Below are 14,614 nucleotides of genomic sequence, written 5' to 3' on the forward strand. Positions count from 1 at the left end.
CTAAATCTTATGGAGTAACAATTATTCCCCAGAACTTTAAACTTCCCTTTAGAGGCATTGGCTAATAAAATATTTTTCACTTAGGAAACAATATATACTGAAAGATTTAGATTTTGTTTCTTGTATTGAAGCAGACAATACAAATTTCTTACATATTGTAAAGCTATGTTAGCCATAGCTACAGGCAAAATTATCTAGTGATCACCAGTTCATTAAAAGCAAAACTCTTTGAATTTAAGCATTATTTTAAACATCTGAATAGATCTGCAACAAAGCTAAAAAGAAATTCTCTTGAACACAGGGGAAACTTTCTCAGGCCCTGTTTGCAAGATAAAAGAAGGTTACAAGCTTCTCTGGGGCTGCCTTGAGCCCTGCATTAACTCAAACGTAAAATATTTTTTAATCTGAGCATTTTGGCCTTCCTGTAATAAGGACCGATTTTAGAGGAACAATTTAACTGTCTATGCCTCTAATTTTTGATACTCTTTTTTAAAGATGATTACTCTTATAATTATCTTAATTACAATATACAGGTGAATAAAAGATCTTAAATTTGAAATCAAACTGCAAGCTGCAGTCAATGGAACACTGGCGATTTTAACCATAATTTTTAAGTTTCCGTTGCAATATTAGAATATATCTATAACTTTTGGAAAGCAAGACCCAATTTATTTTCTTTAAAATCAATACTAGAAACATCACTATCACGTTACGAAGTTTGGCTGCCAATTCATGAGTGCAAATTTTAATGTTCTATTAAAGAGACATTGTTTTAAAATCTTATCTCTATAAGTCTACTTTCTAGGATAAGGATTACATAAAATTTTATCTCAATCTAGAAATATCTTTAGAGGACTAGTTTTCTGGACTGGTTTATGCCAGGTGCTTTTGTTTGAAAATGACTCTAGCCCTGAGTTACTACTTAAGCTAACTTTGTAACCAGTGTTATACCTTTTTAATCATACCCAAATAACTTATAAGCCAATTCTCTATGACCAAGACATACAGATCATATTTATACTTTTAAGACCAATCAAAAACCAAATGAAGTGGCTACACGAATCTTATAAATTTAGATCAATCAAAGAATTTTACTTTTTATAGCTATACTTATAAGATAAAAACACACTTTGTCATTTGCTAAACACAATAATCACAAAATTGCAGAGAATTTTTTAGGAAAAAACAACTATCAGCTTATTTGCCTTAGAACTAAGAGGTTGCAGATTCCTTTTCTTTAAAAACAAGGTTTTCAGCAGGACCTCTCCTGCTGTGCTTGATTTTTGGCTAAAGGGAGGGGCCTCTCTCAGCCTCCGTTGTGCAAACTGAGAGTGATTTAGCAGGTAAAGTTTTAACCATTTTTTTTTCTTTTCTTTTTAACATGAAACATAAAACAGTCAGTCATTCAGACAACGAGACAATCATTCAGACAACGAAACAGAAAACATACATGAATTGACACGTGATTGGTGCACCAACCATAGACAATAAAAAAAGGGTAGAGACTTCTCCTGTAGGGGCCAGAGAGAATAAAACAGGGCGTCCCCCAATTTCTCTCTGTTCCTGGTAAAGTTCTAAAATCCATTTTCCTCTATTCCTTCCTTTCCTTTCCTGCTTGTAAGAGGCAGCTTGTCAAACCAAGATTAAAATCCAAAATTTTCTAACAGCTTCTGGCAAGTATCCAAAACTTTTAATTTATTTAATCTGAGGGCAAATTATTGAGAAAACACACAATCTCTATACACTAAATGTCTCAAATAGCCTAAAAGTTTACCATGCTAAATCTTTTTTGAAGCCATTATTAGTCCACACTTAGTCAAATATTTTATAGACATCTGCAAAAACGCTCTCTATTTTCTGCAACCAACAAAAACACCATCGACAAAATGAATTATATATATTTTAGGAAATGATTTCTTAACTTCCAGTAAAACCTAATCTATGAATTTTTTGACACAATGTAGGATTGGGGAGTTGTAAATAAGGTAACAGTAAGGATTGAGCTATATTTTGACCCTCATGAAGTCTCTTTAAAACCCATTTTTATTTACTCTAAACGTGTTATTGCAAATCTCTAGCAAGAGCCTCGGCGGAAGCATGTCTGGGTCCAACACACAACTTTTTACCCCAGAGAGTTCTGTCAAGGTAAGCTAAACTGACTTGAAGGGAAGCTGCCTAGCATCTGAAAGCAGGGTAAAATTTCCAAATAAGGCTATGCCCTCATAAAAGGGCGGGGAAGCAGAAAAGCACATCCAACAATCTTCAAATTCTGACACATTATCTCTTTGTGTCTTATCTAACAAGGCTAAAGCAGAAGCATTCAATATAGACCATAGTAAATCAGTGGAAGAGGGGGGCCTCCTGTTCACCCTAGTCTAGGCCCATTGAGGCCTCGGTTCATCCAGGTGCAGAAGCCCCGAAGGCCCAGCCTTGGCCTTCAGGCCTAGCCGGTGGCTGCCTCGAGGGCGAGGGCTCCTGGTGTCTGCAGGGTAGGGACCGAGGCTGCTCCCGGACCCCTCGGGCTCACCTGGCACGGGCTGAGGCCATGAGGGGCTCGGGGCGAAGAAGGCCGCACTCCCGAGCTCGCTGTGCTCTGTTGGAACCCTGCACAATCTCCCGTGGGGGATAGGGGGTTGTCTGTAGTTGTTATTAGGGGAGACGGGCCTCGCAGTGGGGCCCTTTGGCCATTTCCCTGGACCGCAGTTACTAGGGTGTTCTGTCTTTGTGTAGGGCATTCTCTAGCAAAATGTCCAGGTTGGTTGCATCTATAGCAAGTTTTTTCTCCTTTATTTAGTTGTAGAGCAGCCCCAATGGCCAGGTTAATAGACTTAGAAACTTGTTGAGAAAACACATCTATCTCATTACAAAGCTTGATCATACCATTTATATCTAAACTTTTGGTTTTACTTCTCAGGGCAGCTCTAAACTCTGACTTCCAAGTTAAATATTGGCCTCTAGTGAGGACAGACTGAACAACTTTATTTCATTCATTGGGTATCAAGTAGCCTTTCTCTGCTAAACCTTCTAATATAGATACTGTGTGCCGGCGGCTTAGTTTTGCTTTTGCGAGATGGCGATCGGGAGTTTTCTAAAAAATTTTCAGTAAGGGCTAGGAGGCGAGCACCTTCTCTGCCCTCTTCTGTCTGTTTAAGATCTCTGATGATTCCCCAATTGCTAAAAAAGGACTCAGGGACATCTTCTCCTTGTTTTATCAAAGCATTAATATTTTTGCCTACTTTATTCTAAGTTAAAGGGTGTATTTCAGAACCATTCAATACCAGCCATGGACATCTCTCGTCCACAAAACAAAAATATTTTATTAAACCCCTTTTTTTAAACTCTTATCCCTCTCTCCTTAAGAGAACCCTTCATCTCTTGAATAAAGACTGCCTCTAGGACAGAACCTTCCCCATAGTTAATGGGACAACAACTGAATGCCTAGGCTTACCTCTTCGATGTCCGTCCTTGACACTCGAGCGAAGTGGCGGCGGACTGTCCCACTGTCTCACTGTCTGCGTGGTACCTCTTTAATCCATAGTCCAGAGGGCGGTCGTACCTCGTATCCCCGTCGGGCGCCACTTGACCCGTCCAGCAGGTCCAGTTATTCGAGGGTCTCAAGGGGACCTTCTCCTAATAACCAAATGGGGGGGGGGTAGAGAGAGACGAGGGCCTTGTGCGAATAACGACATGGAAACTGTTCTGGAATGCATCAAGGCCCCAAATGTATTGAGAAAGGCCCAAGGCTTAAATGCACAAGCAAAAGGGGAAGTACAGATACTTATCAGTGGGAGGGGTGGGGCAATACAAGCAAAAGGAGAAGTACTTATGGGAGGGGGGGCAATAGAAATTCTTTCTTTTGGCAGCTACACGGGGAAGCAGGAACTTGGTGGTATCAGGGTGTGGTCAGGACATCGGAGATGACTTAGGGCTGAAACATTCTATGGTTCTCAGAATCGGTGTGTCTGTGGCCCGCTTTTGACCCTCTTTTCTTCTCAGGGGGAGAGGCCCAATTTAGAGATCAAGAGTTGTCTTAATAGCTCCCAACAACTATTTTTAAAAGTGTTGACTATCTCCATTGAGGAATTGAGATATCATCTGTACTGGCTGGTTTTGGGTGTCAACTTGACACAGGCTGGAATTATCACAGAAAAAGGAGCTTCAGTTGGGGAAGTGACTCCATGAGATCCAGCTGTAGGGCATTTTCTCAGTTGGTGATCAAGGCGTGAAGGCCCACCATGGGTGGTGTCATCTCTGGGCTGGTAGTCTTGGGTTCTATAAGAAAGCAACTTGAGCAAGCCAGTAAGAAAGATCCCTCCATGGCCTCTGCATCAGCTCCTGCTTCCTGACCTGCTTGAGTTCCTGTCCTGACTTCCTGTAGTGATGAACGGCAATTTGGAAGTGTAAGCTGAATAAGCCCTTTCCTCCCCAACTTGCTTCTTGGTCATGGTGTTTGTGCAGGGATAGAAACTCTGAGCAAGATACCATCTTACCCCAGTCAAAATGGCTATCAAGAGATCTGACAATAAATGTTGGAAAAGTTGTGGAGAGAGAAAAACCCTTATTCAGTGTTGAGGGGAGCAAACTTACACAGACATTATGGAAATAAGTGTGGTGGTTTCTCAAAAAATTAAATATAGACCCCCCTCCTAACTTACTGGAAAACAATTTCTCTTGGCTGTAATTAGAGCAAAATGCAGAACTCTCAGCTCCTTTAGCACCATGCCCACCTGGACACTGCCATGTTTCCTGCCATGATGATAATGTACTGAACCTCTGAACTTGTAAGCCAGCCCCAATTAAATGTCATCTTTTATAAGAGTTGCCTTAGTCATGGTGTCTCTTCACAGCAATGGAAACCCTAACTGAGACAATATATAACATGGATTCTATTCAGCTCTAAAGAAAAATGAAATTTATATTTTGGCAGAAAAAAATGGAACGGCTTGGAATGTATAACATTAAGCAAGGTCACACAGTCTCAGAAAGAAGAAAACCTCTGCATGTTCTTCCTTATGTGCGGATTGTAGCCTACAGTATATCTGTATATTTATAAACAAAGTACATCGAGGGACAGTGAGAGGCAAAAGAAGGGGAGACAAGGAAGGACTGAGTGAGGGTAAAGGACCCGGAAGGTAGAAAAGAGAAAATAAGGCGAGTTGTTTTTCTAGTTCTATCCTGCCGTGGATTCCCAGGTTTGATTGGGAAGGAGTGAAGCCCAGCATGGAGCTCTGTGGCTTCGGAATTGCTGCTCTGACAGGACAGGGGCTCTCTGAGCTGCTGCTCTGACAGGACAGGGGCTCTCTGAGCTGCTGCTCTGACAGGACAGGGGTTCACTGGGCTCTATAGCCTTTGGGTCTGGCTAATTTTGATCAAAGTGCAAAATGGAACAACCACTTTGGAAAGCATACTGTGTTTCCTAAAAAGCAAGTATATTCGTGTGATACAACTTGATGATTCCACTGCTAGATAATGGACAAATGAAAGTGTATGTTAATACAAAGATATGTGTGGAAATATTGCAGTAACTTAATTTATAATTAGTGAATGTTACCCTAATGGTGAATAAATAAATTAACTATGGCACATTCATAAATGTAAAATTACTGAGAAACAAGGAACACTGTGTGGATACCATCAATTGTGTAGGCATATCTCAATTGCATTATGCTATGTGAAAAAAATTAGATACAGAAGCTGGATAATTCCACTTAGAATTAGACTGAAATAGACTAAACAGCCAATAGCCAGAGCCAATAGATCAGTGTTGCCTGAGGCTTTAATTACAGGGAGAGGTAACTGCAAACAACAACAACAACAATAAAAAACTGGAGAGATTTTTCCGGTATATTGAAGTGTCTATGTATAAACTATGATGTTAGTAACATGACTGTGTGTTTTAACTCCAAAGACTTTGTTATATAAAGAGGGAATTTGCTACATGTGTATTAAGCCTCAGTATATCTAGCATTTTTTAAAAGCCCAAATCTAACTTGTAGAAAAGTCATGAAGTGAGGTGCCACAGACCCTCTTGGTCCCTTGTCTTCGTGGAACGAGTCTCTGGTGCAGGTGGGCAAGGAGTTGGTGGGAATTGACAGACAGACTCGACACAAGGGAGTGTGGACGTGAATGTAATTTGTCAAATCCAGCATCAAACTTTTTATACAGAAGAAAATAGGGAAGTTGGGTGACACACCGGCAAGGTACAAAGAGGTTACTGGATTCTTACACAAAACAGAGGAATGCAAACACGGAAGGACTGGCAGGAACTAACTGGCATAAAACTCAATGTTAACAACTGGGATCAAAAACAGCTCCCCCTAAGGTCCACTTAATCTTAGAAGCCAAGGGCAAGGGCTTCATGTCTAGTCTATTGTATAGTCCACTTTTCCCCTAGGCCATTGTAAATACTTGTGTATGGGTGTAACTCAGCTATCTATAGTTCTAAGTATCTACTCTGGTTCCTCTTTAGGTCACAAACTTCCTTCTTCCTAGATAATGGTAAATTTCTGTGTAGGGCAGTGACTTAGCTATCCATGCCCAAGTCGGATCAAGAACTGCCTAGAATCTAACTTAGCTATATGTCAAAATATCAATCCTTAGGAGCACTTGTAATAAAGCAATATTAAGGGAAAGCACACAGATCCATTTACCAACTAAAGCAAGGACATTGGAGTATTCGTTATACAGGATGCCACGATTCCAGGAGTTTCCGTGAACTTTTCACTTCGAGACAGCACTCAGGTTTTTGGGGCCTGTCGCGTGCTTGTCACTACTGGAGTGGACGTAGCAGTGAGGAGGTCAAGGCAGTGTGAAGTGAAATGTCTACTTAATGTCAAAATGTCACCCTTGGTGGGGATAGGATTCTATCTGTGAAGATTGTATGTCTGAGGAGAGTAGCCTTGGACTGGCCTATGGAAGGCAGACTCCTCCTGCCACTGGGCCTTGGAGAATTTGGAATTGGGGACTGACAATGTCCATAGCAGTAGGCATTCCTGTTAAAGAGAGTAGGTTGCTCTTCTTCTCTCCTCTCCTCTCCTTTCCTCTCCTCTCCTCTCCTCTCCTCTCCTCTCCTCTCCTCTCCTCTCCTCTCCTCTCCTCTCCTCTCCTCTCCTCTCCTCTCCTCTCCTCTCCTCTCCTTTTCTTTTCTTTTTTTGAGACAGGGTTTCTCTGTGTAGCCCTGGCTGTCCTGGAACTCACTTTGTAGACCGGGCTGGCCTTGAACTCAGAAATCCGCCTGCCTCTGCCTCCCAAGTGCTGGGATTAAAGGCATGTACCACCACTGCCCGGCGAGTAGGTTGCTCTTAAAACAGAGTAAGATGTTTGGGGATAAGAGGAGGTGAACAGGTGAGGAGAACAGACTGTCATATTTAGATTAACTCACATTTCGTTGTTAGTTTCAAGTTTTCCTATATTGTATTATAATTCTGTTTTACTTTCCGAAGTCTCCAGTAAAGTTTGGTTATCTGTTACAGCCTAGTCTTAACTGAGCTTTGGGAAGTTGGAATGGACATGGGTCTACTTCTGCATGAAGGAATGACTCAAGAGGAGCATCATCCCTCAGGAGTGTGAGGGCCAAGGAAAAGATCTGTAAGTACCTCAGCATCCCTAGCTCCCAGAAAGGTGCTCCACATGTAAGTACACCATGAAGACCTGTAATGGTTTGTATATGCTTGGCCCAGGAAGTGGCACTATTAGAATGTGTGGCCCTGTTGGAGTAGGTGTGTCACTGTGGGTGTGGGCTCTAAGACCCTCATCCTAGCTGCCTGGAAGTCAGTCTTCCATTAGCAGCCTTCAGGTGAAGATGTAAAACTCTCAGCTCTGCCTGCACCATGCCTGCCTGGATGCTGCCATGCTCCCACCTTGATGATAATGGACTGAACCTCTGAACCTGTCAGCCAGCCCCAAATATATGTTGTCCTTTATAAAACTTGCCTTGATCACGGTCTGTTTACAGCATTAAAATCCTAACTAAGACAAGACCCTCTGAATAAAAGTGCTCTCCTTCCCCCTAATATAATGGACTAGTTTGTGAGTCATCGTTCATTGGATTTGCACAGACAAGTGATTTTTCCTGCAGACTGTTTGCTGTATGTAAAAGATGGTAGGAGTCACATGAAGTGCAAATGGTTGTCAGTGAGAAAGATAAAGTGATGTTTGAGAAAAGGTAAGAGAGAGGCTGGGCAGCTGGTGTAGTAGATAAAAGCACCTGCCACCAATCCTGGTGGCTCTACTTTGATCCCAGGACTCAGGAGGTGGAAGGAAAGAACCGACTCCTGCAAGTTAACCTCTGACCTCTCCATGCTCCACCCTCACACACTAAGTAAATGCAACAGAAAGTTTTTTAAAAATGAAAGGTAAGAGAAATGGAAACCGTCCTACTTAAATCTTGCTCAGTCTAATGTGAGAATCCACACACCATAAGTCCTTCTGCATAGTCACAACTAATTGAACAAGGGTCACCAGCCACTATCATGACTTTGGAACCTGGTAGAGAGAACCCCTCTCCTTTGTGACTTATCTATATTCCCAGAGGAAAGGAAGTGGCTGCAGGCACAGAGGTCCATTCCCCACATAACACAGCGCTTTCTCCAGAGAGTCCTCCTCTCATTCACATAGAAATACTGTATTCTCAGTCTAGAGGATTATGGCATTCTCCACAAACTTTCCTATTTCCTCCGTGTACTGGATAGTTTGATGACAGTTTGACACAAGCTAGAGTTATCTAAAAGGAGGGGACCTATGTTAAGGTCTGGGTAACTGTTGCCTGCATAGTCAGCCATTTTGTGCTGTTACTAATGTTCTAAGGAAACTTTCTCATATGCGGTAACTACTGTTACTAGGAAACTTTTTCATGCCCGAGTTGATCGCATATGTTCTGTGCTTTGAAGCTCTTTGGAAATGATGCTATTGTGATGAATAGAAGTCAGTTAGACTGCTTTTATAGTTAGCTGCAATAAGCTTAGGCACAAACCAGCTGCACTGCATCACTTCCTCCACCTGTGTATGGGCTTTTGTGATTTTTGCACTTATGAGCAGACCCTGGAGTGGACCCCAGTATAAGAGAGATACCTGTACCAGCACAAAAATCCATTTGGAATAAGACTTTCATTTTGAGTAGGGGCTGAGTAAAGTTTTAATTTCCCAAGACCTCCCTGGAAATGACATCCTACTTTGCAGAATGAGTCATATACATGGGTAACTGACATCCTGGTTGGCAAGTTAAGACATGAATATTAGGCAATTCAGATGCCCCCCCCCCCCAAGGGTGGTTGACTACTCCAACCAATGGGAACAGGATAAATGTACAACAAAGACGAGTTTCTAAGGGAATCCCCATCCCTAAATCCTGATTGGTGGAATAACTTGGCACAGATGTTTGTGGATTTCAGGTGTAAAAGCTCTATAGGATTCTAGCTGGGGGTTGAAGCTCAGCTCCTGAGTCTGGACTGTGTCCTGGATCAATCAGTCTCTGAGTGTGCATTCAATAAACCAGTCCCGTTTGAGTTAGATCAGCACCTGTGTGGTTTGTGTGGCGATTCTCAAACCCCAACATCTCAAAGATGCTTCTATAAAGTCTGGTGTAAGGTGCAACTCCATCACCTGTGATGGAGGGAAAATAACGAACCTAATCAGCCTGGAAAACAACAAACACAAAATAAAATTAGCAAAAAAAAAAAAAAAAAAAAAACCTCAATAAAATCCCTAAGTATAACTGTTGTTATCTCTTCAAATAAAGATACAGACCAGCATATTAGATTTTTTAAAAAAGGATCCAACTCTATTATTTTTAAGAAACATACTTCACTGGTAGAAGTACTCACTGTTGGTTCAGAAAGCAGGCTGACACTGAAAAGAAGCTGACTTAGTGATTCTCATAATAAAATGGCTTTAAAATTGAAATTATGTAAGATAAAGAAGGCCACTCCCTTCTTTATTCACCAAGAATACACAATTGTAAACTTTTGTGCACTAATTGGTAGGGCACCTAATTTCATTGAAAAAAAAAAAAAACCCAACACTAATGACATAAAAGGCCTGCTACCAATACAATAATAGTAGTTGCATCAGCATCCTACCCTTGTCAACAGATAGGTCATTCAGACTGAGAACCAATAAGGAAACTTCAGAGTTAATCTGCACCATGGATGAAATGAACTTAACAGATATCTACAGAATAGTCCATCTAACAACTTTGGAGCTTTCTATCAGTCCATAGAGCTTTCTCTAAAACACAGCACAACTGCAGCAAGTACTAACTAATGCAGAAAAGGGCCTTGAAACAGTTCTTGATCCTCTTAACAACAACAACAACAATAGCAACAACAACACGGAAAGTTTGAACACTGGGAGAGTGAGCAATACACTCTTTTTAAAATATAAAGTTTGTATTTATTTTCGTTCTTATTTTCTGTATGTGAATGTTTTGCCTGCATGTATGTATGTGTATTACATGTGTTCCTGGTGACACAGAAGCCAGAAGAGGGCATCAGATCCTGTGGAACTGGAGGTCTCAGCAGTTGTGAGCCACTATATAGGTACTGAACTTGGGTCCTCTGGAAGAGCTGCCCAAGTTCTTGCCTGCTGAGCTGTCTCTCCAGCTCCACACAATATACTGCTGAATGACCCATGGGATCATTATGGAATCAAGGAGGCTTAAAAAAAATTCTAATTATGCACCTCAAGGTTTTAGAAAAAGCAAACTCCAAAGCAACAGATAAAGAAAGGATATAAACTACTGGGCAATGGTGGTGCACGCACACTTTTAATCTCAGCACTCTGGCAGAGGAAGGTGGATCTCTGAGTTCCAGGACAGCCAGGGTTATCCAGAGAAACCCTGACCTCCCCTCTCCCCCCCCCCCAAAAAAAAAACCAACAAAACAAAAAACAGCAAGAAAAATAAATATCTGAAAGAGGAAAGGATGTAATCGGGGACAGAAATTAATGAAAAGCCAGGCGTGGTGGCGCACACCTTTAATCCCAGCACTTGGGAGGCAGAGGCAGGCAAATTTCTGAGTTCGAGGCCAGCCTGGTCTACAGAGTGAGTTCCAGGACAGCCAGGACTATACAGAGAAACCCTGTCTCAAAAAGCCAAAACAAAAAACAAACAAACAAACAAACAAAAAACCCAAAACCCAAAAACAACCCCAAACAGAAATTAATGAAAAGGAAACAAACAAAAAACCAAAACCAAACCCAAACAATACAATTTTGTTTTGAGACAATGAGGCAACTTAAACAGCTCTCCCAAGCAGCGAGATTGGTGCTGTCGGAGTCGCCACGTAGGAATCTCCCAGGACTGGACAGACTCAGTGCTTAGTCCTCCCAATTCTCTAAGGAATAGTTAACACTAATTCCCCTAGTGTGTTCCACATGGTAAAAAGGAAAGACTAACACTACACGATGAGGTACAAGAATCGCCACACAAACCCATCTCAGTTAAGAGTAGTGTTTTGAATGTACACCCCAAGACTGAATGTCCAGGTCTGCAAAAAGACTCCAGAGCCGAAATGTGGTACCCGTCTGTCCTGCAAGCATGCTTTGTATAGGAAAAACCAGGTTCCGATGTTTAAAAGACAAGGAGGGGCGTATTCCAGCATTTTGGATGACTAGGCAGAATATTATCAGCTAACCTTTAAGCTGAGTGAGGTAAGAGGGGAGAGAGGTGGATGGGTAGTGGATGGGAATTTCAGAACATTGAGATAACAGAGCACAAATAATCCAACCATAACTTTCTGGCTTATTAGTAGCATTCTTCCATGTCAGCGATGGATAATTACATCTGGGAAGTGAAGTCTGAGAACCTGAACTTAATTTCACCTTATGAGCAAAATGGAGACTGAATACAAAATAGCTACAGTTACGTTAAAAGAAGCAGGTCTCCACACTACACCTCATCTATGCAGTCACTGTTGCTATGACAACAAATAAGGATAAGGTCACATGGTCAACCTATTTTGCGATTTGTACATCATGCTGATTTACAAAGAGGCTGCACCGATTTCCATTCTCACTGGCAATGCATTCACATTCCCATTTCCCCACATCCTTGCTAGAATTCTGTCATGTGGTTTTTCGAAGATATTATCTGACCAGGGTGAAACGTAATCTCAAAGCAATTTTAACTTGCATTTTCCAGATGAATAAGAGGGTTGGAGGACCTTTTCAAGTATATATTGGCCATTCACACTTATTCTTTTTGAGAGCTATTCTGGTCACTAGAACCACCCATGATCTTGAACTCTGACGTTAACCTGTAACAAGTACCGGAAACAACCTCTGTCAAGTCTAGGTCCCTGTGATCCCCCTGCAGTTATTGAGCAAACGGAAAATGTCATTGGCCTTGGCTAATTAAGTAAGGTAGCACCTCACACACAGCCCTTGCCATCTGCTCAGAACCTGCTTCTTTGGGGCTTATACCTTGTGTCTACCGGCTGGCCCCCTGTGCTTGTCTACATAGTTCTATGGACACCATAAGCTTTTCCAGGCTTCCCCAGCCCTTCTAAAGTAGGTGTGAACATTGGGAATAAAATGTACTTCCAGCAAGAAGATGCAATCCTCTATAACTATCCTGGAAGGAATGAAGATGGCTCAAGGCACGTGTGTGTGTGTGTGTGTGTGTGTGTGTGTGTGTGTGTGTGTGTGTAGGTCAAAGGACGTCTGTCTTTCATCTTGCTAAGGCCAGGTCTCTGTTGTTTGTGCTTCTGAATCATGTTCTCTAGGCCAGCTTCCCTGTGACCTCTGGCAGTTCTTCTGTCTCTGTCCCCCATCTTGCTGCAGGACGTCTGGGGTCACAAACTTGTGTTGCCACATCTTTCACATAGATGCCAGAGATGGACTTTGGGTCACCAGGCTTTGTGCAGTCACTGATTTTACTGACTGGGTCTTCACCCCTGGAAAGAATGAAGATATTCTAAAGAGACATTTATGTCCTTTTCCTTTGACTATCAAACTATTTAAATAGTGAACACCAAAGAAATTGGAACTTTACTCTGAAATCTCATGACATAAGAAGAAAAAGAAGTAGCCCTTGAGCCAACCAGAGCAGAAACTTGTCTCCTGGGAAGAGGTCACACAGTTCTAACAACCATTCAGACCATCCTACAGGAGAGACTGGAGCGCAGACAATAGAGTGGGACTACAATCAGAGCTGCTATTGTACATTCCTTTGCCCTCTATTTAAGCCTAAACCCCATATCTGGACTCCAGATGCCCTTGGTAGGGGTATCCCTAGACCTCTTTGTTCCTCTTTTTTTTTTTTTCCTCTGCTCTTTCCTGTTACTTGGTTCTAGTTCTGTCCAACACTCAAGGGGTTTTCCCGACCTTGGGTGTCCGTCCAGCGCTCCTTGTTCTAGATTCCCAACCCTCTCTAGGGTAGCTCACCCTTTGCCCTGGATACAACAACCCTTGGGTATACAGGAACACACAGCTCCTTCTCAAGGAAGCACCACCAAATTTCTCATTTCCTTCATCATTCTCCTTGTACTCTTCTCTTTAGAAGTGGGCTGGGAACAGAGCCCAGGGTTCAAGGGTAAAAGAATTATAAGACCAGAATTGGTACAAAGGTTTTAGTAAAGAATATATGCTGTGTAAGCCGGGCATGGTGGCCCACGCCTTTAATCCCAGCACTCGGGAGACAGAGGCAGGCGGATTTCTGAGTTCGAGGCCAGCCTGGTCTACAAAGTGAGTTCCAGGACAGCAAAGGCTATACAGAGAAACCCTGTCTCAAAAAACCAAAAAAAAAAAAAAAAAAAGAATATATGCTGTGGACAGAAACACAGAAGGTTGAGGGGAGGGGAAGGGGAGGAGGGGGAGAAGGAGAGGGAGAGGAAGGAAAGAAGGGGAGAGAGAGGGGGGAGAGGGAGAAGGAATTGCTTCCCCAAGGAACAAAGAGATCCTATTAGAAAAGCAAATTTACCTTGTCTTATCTTAGTGGGCCATTTGTGTAGGGACAGATTTTAATAGAAAAGAGGCACCTAACTGTCTCCACTGTTAGTAAATTATGTCCCCTTGTCTATTCTGAGACTGGTCTGTTAAGGGAGGATAGCATGGGTCCATCAGAAATTAGCTTTTGTTTGTTTGTTTCAGTTCTGGAGCTTCTTCAGAGTTGGAAAAGGGTGGCGGGGAGCTGGTTGGCATTGATGATCCGTTATGGGATCATAGTACTATCAGGCTCAAGCCAGATTTTGGAGAGTGGGAAGATGACAGTCATTGTAGGAGGTTGAAGGCTGGACTGTGTGACATTCTTGGGGGCTGAGAAGTCTTCAGTGGTGGGAAAGACAGGTGTTGGTGCTGATGACTGAAGTGCCTGAGACAGTGGTGCTGGTGACTGACATCCCCGAGGTAATACCATTTGGAGTTTAATGTCCTGTAATTACCTGCAACCTGTAAGATACCAACTGTAACAGAGGGTTTATAAAATAGGATCCAGAGATACAGGATACACTTAAAGAAGAGAAAAAGAGAGAGAAAAAATAGGGCCAATAGGAGATAAGTCAGTCTAGACCCATCTTGACAACTGTCTAGAAGCTGTCCCACCCATAGCTCTGCACTGAATTTTGGTACAAAGTCTTGGGTGTTTCGATTTATTTTGAAGAGAGATTTTTTTTTCTTTCTA

Source organism: Mus caroli, unplaced genomic scaffold (assembly GCF_978045245.1).
Source record: "Mus caroli unplaced genomic scaffold, Mus_caroli_1 scaffold_12, whole genome shotgun sequence".
In the NCBI taxonomy this organism is placed as follows: domain Eukaryota; kingdom Metazoa; phylum Chordata; class Mammalia; order Rodentia; family Muridae; genus Mus; species Mus caroli.